At 38.2% G+C, this 7,525-nt stretch overlaps 1 protein-coding gene across 1 annotated transcript in view; it reads left to right on the top strand.

Moving 5' to 3' along the window:
- The first annotated feature begins 27 nt into the window (after positions 1 to 27).
- Positions 28 to 7,525, top strand: part of LOC124142069 (anaphase-promoting complex subunit 4-like) — a 183,436-nt gene continuing 175,938 nt past the window's right edge. The window contains exon 1 of the mRNA XM_048390089.1: positions 28 to 97. The gene's annotated coding sequence lies outside the window, so the exon portion shown is untranslated. The remainder of the gene's footprint in view (positions 98 to 7,525) is intronic.

Below are 7,525 nucleotides of genomic sequence, written 5' to 3'. Positions count from 1 at the left end.
GTTGGTCAAAAACACCACACTGCTCATGCGCTACCGGATGTTGCTTCCATGTGGGAAAGTCTTGATGTTTTGAATGGTGATCGATTGCGATAATAGAGTGAGACTTAGAATTGTTTAGGTACATATGCAAACAATAGCTGAACACGTTTTCTGTACTGCCTAATTAGGTCAGACAGTGGAGTCAGACCACCGTGTTTCCCTTTCATTCAGTCGCAACTCATACAACGATGTAAATGTTAGACAGTAGTGAGCACTGTCAACTGACATTATGTTGACACTGACAGTGCTGAACTTTATTTATGTTAATACATATACTTTTCAGTTATGTCTGAATCTGGATTGACATGTGTGTGATGACATTTCACCTGGTCTCATGACAAACTACAATTGAGAAGATGTCAGTTCTGTATTGGTTACATTTGTCATAGACTTTTAGGGATAAAATGCGATATTATGAGTAAATTGTATTTGCAAAAGAATATATCCTGTTCCTTAGATTGGAGAAATATAAGGACATGTATTCTAAAATGCCTTTTAATTCAGATATTATTACATACATCCTACCCTGATGAAGTGAGGGAATCGATAATTGACTCCAAATGTTTTCTAGCTATATATATATATTGACCAAATGATAAATCTTGCACCATTTATGTTCCACAGGAACAAAAAGAGCTGTTCAAGTGATAAATACTGATCTTATTAAATTCTTTGATTCTGTTGGTAAAGAATTTTTTAAAAATGTGATATCCATTATAGTTAACACTAATATAACACTTACCAGGGACCTACAGATTTTGGCATGGTAATTGCATGTTTGGTTCAAATTACTTTCATAGTAATGTTGACAACCTTTTTGAGGATTTGTTTTGATCTGCCATGTGTGGACATGACTCAACCCACATCTGTAGCATGTAATTAATTTTCAACGCAGGACATAAGAGGCATTCTTAGATGCCAAACAAATTTTAAATTTGCTACACATTGCAATATGGTGAGTGTAAGTGATAAGGTTTTCACACATCGTCATTAGACTTTGATGGTTGATTCATCAATAGCTATTGCCTGTAAATGTTTAATATCGCATGGCAATGAAATACCAGGATGTACCTGTGATGAGCCATATCACACCCGGCAATTGCATGCAGATTCATTTAGAAGTTTATCTGGAGCTTTGAGCATCAAATATGAAAGAAGCATCAAACAGTTTTCAAACATAAATGCTAAAAGTCCAAAGTTTCTCAAATAGATCCAGTAGGACTTATTAATCTTAGTGCTGCAGGAATGCAACTATATCACTGGCGTCAGTCAGTTTGCCAAATGTTTATAGATAACCTTAGGGCGAGTAGAATTTCAGGCTTTTAGGGGTGTTGTTATATGTCAGGCTCGCAGACTTGGATGATGCATGTCATCGATCCCAATTGCGTAGATCGATGCTCATGATATTAATCACTGGATTGTCTGGCCCAGACTTGATTATTTACAGACCGCCATCATATAGCTGGAATACTGCTGAGTGCGGCGCTAAACAACAAACCAACCTGGTGCTGTCCATGCTCCCCAGGATGCTAAGAACCATTGGTGGGGTGGGGTCCCATACATGCAATGACTGTTCTGATAGTCCCTTGCTATGTGACATGCAAATATATGTCACCATGTCTACCTAAAAAAACTATAATTCCCAAAGGAGAATGAAAAAATCCCAATTTAAATTGCTCTGATGTTATAGTTGACTTGTATTGTATTGTGTGCTTATAACAGGACTGATAAGGAAGGTAAAGCTGAAATAGATTATCACCATTGCAGTATATCTGAATTGAATAAATTAAGAAATTAATAAATTCCCAAATATCAACAAAAAAGTTACTTGCCTGTCACAGGAATATGTTTGTAAGTGCTACAAAAGTAACTGATGTCTTCACTGAGTGTTCTTTTAAAAACAGACGGTTAATGTATTTTCATTGTTTATATTGCTGAGACTGTACAAAATTTCAAAGGTGCTCTACTGTGTTAAATGCCACACAGAAAACAACATTATTGAAACCCTGTCTTGAGAAACATAATAATTAAAATGATACTATTTAGCATGTTGTTTTTCTAGTATGTCGGTTGTGAAATGTGATAATTTGAAGGTGGTTTTTCACAACTTTGGACTGTGAGTCGTAACTCGTACCAACAGCAAAGCGTGTGTTTATGTTTATTTACCATTGCCATCATATCATGTTGTTTTATTTTGTCTAATTGAGGATTTGTGTTCACTCTTGTTTAATGTTTACAGATTAAGAATTTTTTTATTGTTGCCAGACATTCACAGTACCAACATAAATTGAACATGACAATTGCCATAAAGATTGCTTGGCAGGCCATGGGTCATAAAAGTGTAATTTCAACATGTCTAGCAGTGCATGGCTTGTTCAGTCTGAATGTAGCCAAATTTGATGACCTCTCTATAGTCAGATTGTATCCCAAAGACACTAACCAGCTTGCATACATAAACCAAGGTATTGAAATTAAGGGTTGAACCTTGACTTAGGCTACCAGACACAACTGTTGGCAGCCAGATAGGAACACTCCAGCCTTAATTATAGTTTTATCCCTTTGTTTTCTTTGCTGATTAACCTGGTCAAATTACCAGAGCTGATCCAAGCTGGTTAAGACCAAGTTGATGGAATTAGCTGTGCATGTGTAGGATTAGGAGCATTTTGCATTGAGATTCTTTATAGAAATCATGTACTTACTTGACAAGGTTAATGATGTTTGTAGAATTGGGGACAGTGAGGAAAGTTATGTGTGTGGACGCTATGTGAAGAGTGCTGTGTATATCTACTGATTGGCAGGCCACCGACACCAGCTAGTTAAAGACTGACGAGTGATTAGACTCTTAGACATGTCACGGTCAGTCTGAACTAATAAAATACTTATATTTTACCTTACATGACGCTACAAAGTGCCTGTAGGTGTAGAGTCAGGTAAGTATAAAACATTGCATTTAATCAGAAATGCTCATTTTCAAATAAAATTAAAATTTGAAATAGTTGTAGGGAAAATATTTTTAGGCAAAATTATATTTTTCAGTGATCCTACCAAAATTTCAACACACTGAACTTGAGAAGTTTGTTTGAAAAATTCATAGTCATACCAAGATTTGAAAATATGAAATATTGCCTTTTCATTAAATCTTCGAATTTTAAATTTGTTTATTAGACGAACTATAAAATCTTTTCGGGTAACTATTATTGTCTCTGTCTAGACCTGATAGTGAAGAATGGAGAGTTTCAAAGAATGAGAAAAATTTATGTTGATAAACCGATGCATCGATGCATCATAACATTTACGATAGACATTATGTGCTATAATTTGACCATTCATAATTACTTTTTATGGAAGTTGATGGAATTAATCCTGACCTAGGGGAATGCCTGGCTGCTCTGCACAAGTGCCATAGTGTTAGTGACAGATAAAGATAGTAGGTCTAGCTGAATGTCCCATAAAGCACTGCCCCCCAGGGCAAGACCTGTCACACCCAGGGGAGGGGTAGGTGGGACTGATATTAATGTCCAATTTCCTTGTGTCATAGACATGCATATTTAAGAATATTGAAAAGTGCCGAAAATAAGTTTTTCTTCAAATCATGTATTTTAGGAAAATGGTTTGAGTATGTGTTCAGAGTTCGACATGGCCACTTGTCCGTAAGTCAGAAACTAGTAAGGGTGTAATGATACATCGGTGCATCGTCAGTTTTCATGTGGTGATACGATACATGATACGTTTTTTACTGTATCGATACAAGATGATACACTTGCTAAAATAAATGACTTACTACTCATTTAATGACCATCAGCATGTTTGTCAGTCAAATATCTCAAAATGTGTTGTAATTAGCGTTTCAAGTTCATTACTAAAAATAGCCGCTATGAACATGTGTCTCAAACTAGCAGTTCATTTTGAATCTGCGCTGAAATATTTATAGTCAAGAATTTTCCTCACGATTTGACGTAAGTACATATCTATCGTGACCTTTGTATTGTATGGTGACCTTGAAACTAGTTAAAACCCAGAGGGTCAAGATGTTTTCTTCCACAAATCTAGATATTCTGCATAAGCCACTTGTCTGAAATTACCTTCGGACTAGTTGCATATGACCAGTGGTGTCTACCCCATGTTTATCACCCCATTAGAGGTGATGTTCCCCACCTGTAACCAATGAAGGACCAAGTCCATGTGTTTACTGACCCACTAGAGGTGATGTCCCCCACCTGTAACCAATGAAGGACCAAGTCCATGTGTTTACTGACCCACTAGAGGTGATGTCCCCCACCTGTAACCAATGAAGGACCAAGTCCACGTGTTTACTGACCCACTAGAGGTGATGTTCCCCACCTGTAACCAATGAAGGACCAAGTCCATGTGTTTACTGACCCACTAGAGGTGATGTCCCCCACCTGTAACCAATGAAGGACCAAGTCCATGTGTTTACTGACCCACTAGAGGTGATGTTCCTTGCCTGTAACCAATGAAGGACCAAGTCCATGTGTTTACTGACCCACTAGAGGTGATGTTCCTCGCCTGTAACCAATGAAGGACCAAGTCCATGTGTTTACTGACCTGCTAGAGGTGATGTTCCCCACCTGTAACCAATGAAGGACCAAGTCCATGTGTTTACTGACCCACTAGAGGTGATGTTTCCCTCCTGTAACCAATGAGGGACCAAGTCCATGTGTTTACTGACCTGCTAGAGGTGATGTTCCCCACCTGTAACCAATGAAGGACCAAGTCCATGTGTTTACTGACCCACTAGAGGTGATGTTCCCCCTCCTACCTGTAACCAATGAGGGACCAATTCCATGTGTTTACTGACCCACTAGAGGTGATGTTCCCCACCTGTAACCAATGAGGGACCAAGTCCATGTGTTTACTGACCCACTAGAGGTGATGTTCCCCCTCCTACCTGTAACCAATGAGGGACCAATTCCATGTGTTTACTGACCCACTAGAGGTGATGTTTCCCTCGTGTAACCTATGAGGGACCAAGTCCATGTGTTTACTGACCCACTAGAGGTGATGTTCCCCACCTGTTACCACTGAGGGACCAAGTCCATGTGTTTACTGACCCACTAGAGGTGATGTTTCCCTCCTGTAACCTATGAGGGACCAAGTCCATGTGTTTACTGACCCACTAGAGGTGATGTTCCCCACCTGTAACCAATGAGGGACCAAGTCCATGTGTTTACTGACCCACTAGAGGCGATGTTCCCCCTCCTACCTGTAACCAATGAGGGACCAATTCCATGTGTTTACTGACCCACTAGAGGTGATGTTCCCCACCTGTAACCAATGAGGGACCAAGTCCATGTGTTTACTGACCCACTAGAGGTTATGTTCCCCCTCCTGTAAATATGAAGAACCAAGTCCATGTGTTTACTGACCCACTAGAGGTGATGTTCCTTGCTTGTAACATTGTATATTTCCATGACAACAGAAACTGCTCCTTTCTTAAATACAAATAACATAGACAAAAATGATATTTTTACCAAGAAAAGGTCATTCGCAATCACTGTGAAGATTTTTAGGACTTTAATCCTGCTTAAACATAATTTCTACCAATTTTACAATGAATAATAAATATTGTTCCTAGTGTTGGTTAGTACTATTTTCTGACTTTTCTAAAAAAAATGATGTGTGAAATTTTAGGGTTGGTTCTCACCCATGGTACTGCTCCATGACCATGTAATACATGTGAACAAACAACGCTTACTTCTTTGCAGCCTTGTACACTGTTGATGCTACTTAAACAGGATTATGAAATCACGTTATCAAAGCTATACATATGTGTGGCCGAAACTGTAAACTTACAAACATTCCCATGGGAAGATGCACCAAACTGGAGAAGGATTACAGTTAAGTGCTTCGAATCTGGAAGGCAAATAAATACTTCATCGTGGTACAGGGAGATGAGTGTTTAAGTCATTACAAGGAGGCTAGGGTTGAGTGATGCAGGCAGGGGAAGATAGGGACACAGAGTCAACATTGTGGCCACTCAGCCATACCTCACACAGCCAATACAGGGCTGGCGACATCTCTAATGGCCTTTGTTTTGAGAAGCAGGCATACTCTGGACACCTTGAGTGTTTATGTGTGGTAAAAATTTGAAAGCTGATTTTGGCAAATGTTTGTGAAATTATTGACATTCATCTTGCATTTTGTAGCTGGTCACTTCAGAAACTAGCACTGGTCATATAAGCTCTGATGGTTAAAGGGAGACCTGATACATCCCGGCTATATTTCCATGTTGTTAGTACCAACCTGTGCTCGTGGGTTTCACCAAAGTTGCAAACGTTTTAGATCTGCATCATTTGGGTCTTCCTCCCACATAAAGCTAGTTTGTCTCCTAGAGGGGCGGTCGGGTAGCCTAGTGGTTAAAGCGTTCCCTCGTCACGCTGAAGACCCGGGTTCGATTCCCGAGATGGGTACAATGTGTGAAGCCCATTTCTAGTGTCCCCCGTCGTGATATTGCTGGAATATTGCTAAAAGCGGCGTAAAAACCATACTCACTCACTGTCCCCCAGACCCTAGATAAGAAATTTAAAAAGGAGTCCAACTCAAGTCTAGAATGGTTGGCAAGTCTGAACTTAAGGATTGTTCTGGGCTCCATTTCGATTTTATTCTTATTTTTTTTTTTTTTTTTTTTTTTTTCTTTTATTGTTTTTAGAAAGACACACCTGTTACATAAATGGGCTTCCGCCCAGGGTAGCAGAAAGCCCATGATATAAAGCACAACTTATCAGTACATCTTACTTTGTTGTTTTTTTTATACAGAAAATAACATACTTCTCACTCACACATTCACTCTTGTTTATGTATCATATTGCAGTTTAGGAAAGTACATGGTCTCAAACATTAAAATCTTAAGTACAAAACTAAAATTAAATTGAAAGCTGCTCCTCATTTTCGAAAAGTTGATGATACAGCATCCAAGCACCATAGAATTTCTGTTGATTACCTGTCTTGAAAGCAATATCTTTTTCAATGTTGTATCGTGAAAAAGCTTCCTTTTTATAAACATGAAAATAAGGTTTTGTATTTTGGAATTTGCATCTATAAATATAGTATTTTGCAATTAGTAAAAGTAAATCAAACACTTTATCTGTTTTTATGTTCTCTTTAACTCCAAAAAGTATCAATTCTGCACAAAATGTCATATTATAAACATGAAAGCACTGGTCGATCCACAATGACACTTTATCCCAAAATTGTTTTATTACATCACATTCCCAAAACAAGTGAGTAATTGTTTCCTTTTCATTGTGACAGAAGGAGCACAAATCATTCTGAGCATAATTGAGTAAATACAGAAAAGTATTAGTGGTGAGAATTCTGTGGGTAATTTTGTATTGAAACCATCGCAGTTTGACATCCTGTGTTGTACTGAAAATTTTATTATAAATATTGTTCCAATTTAAGTTTTCAAATTGTAATTCCCACTTTTCCTGCCCTTTAGTTTTTACTTCTGTAGAAACCAATGAAA

This window comes from Haliotis rufescens, unplaced genomic scaffold (genome assembly GCF_023055435.1).
Source record: "Haliotis rufescens isolate VD_foot unplaced genomic scaffold, xgHalRufe1.0.p SCAF_81, whole genome shotgun sequence".
NCBI classification, from domain to species: domain Eukaryota; kingdom Metazoa; phylum Mollusca; class Gastropoda; order Lepetellida; family Haliotidae; genus Haliotis; species Haliotis rufescens.
The sequence above is the reverse complement of the archived record's forward strand: the minus strand, read 5'-3'. Positions and strand labels throughout refer to the sequence as shown.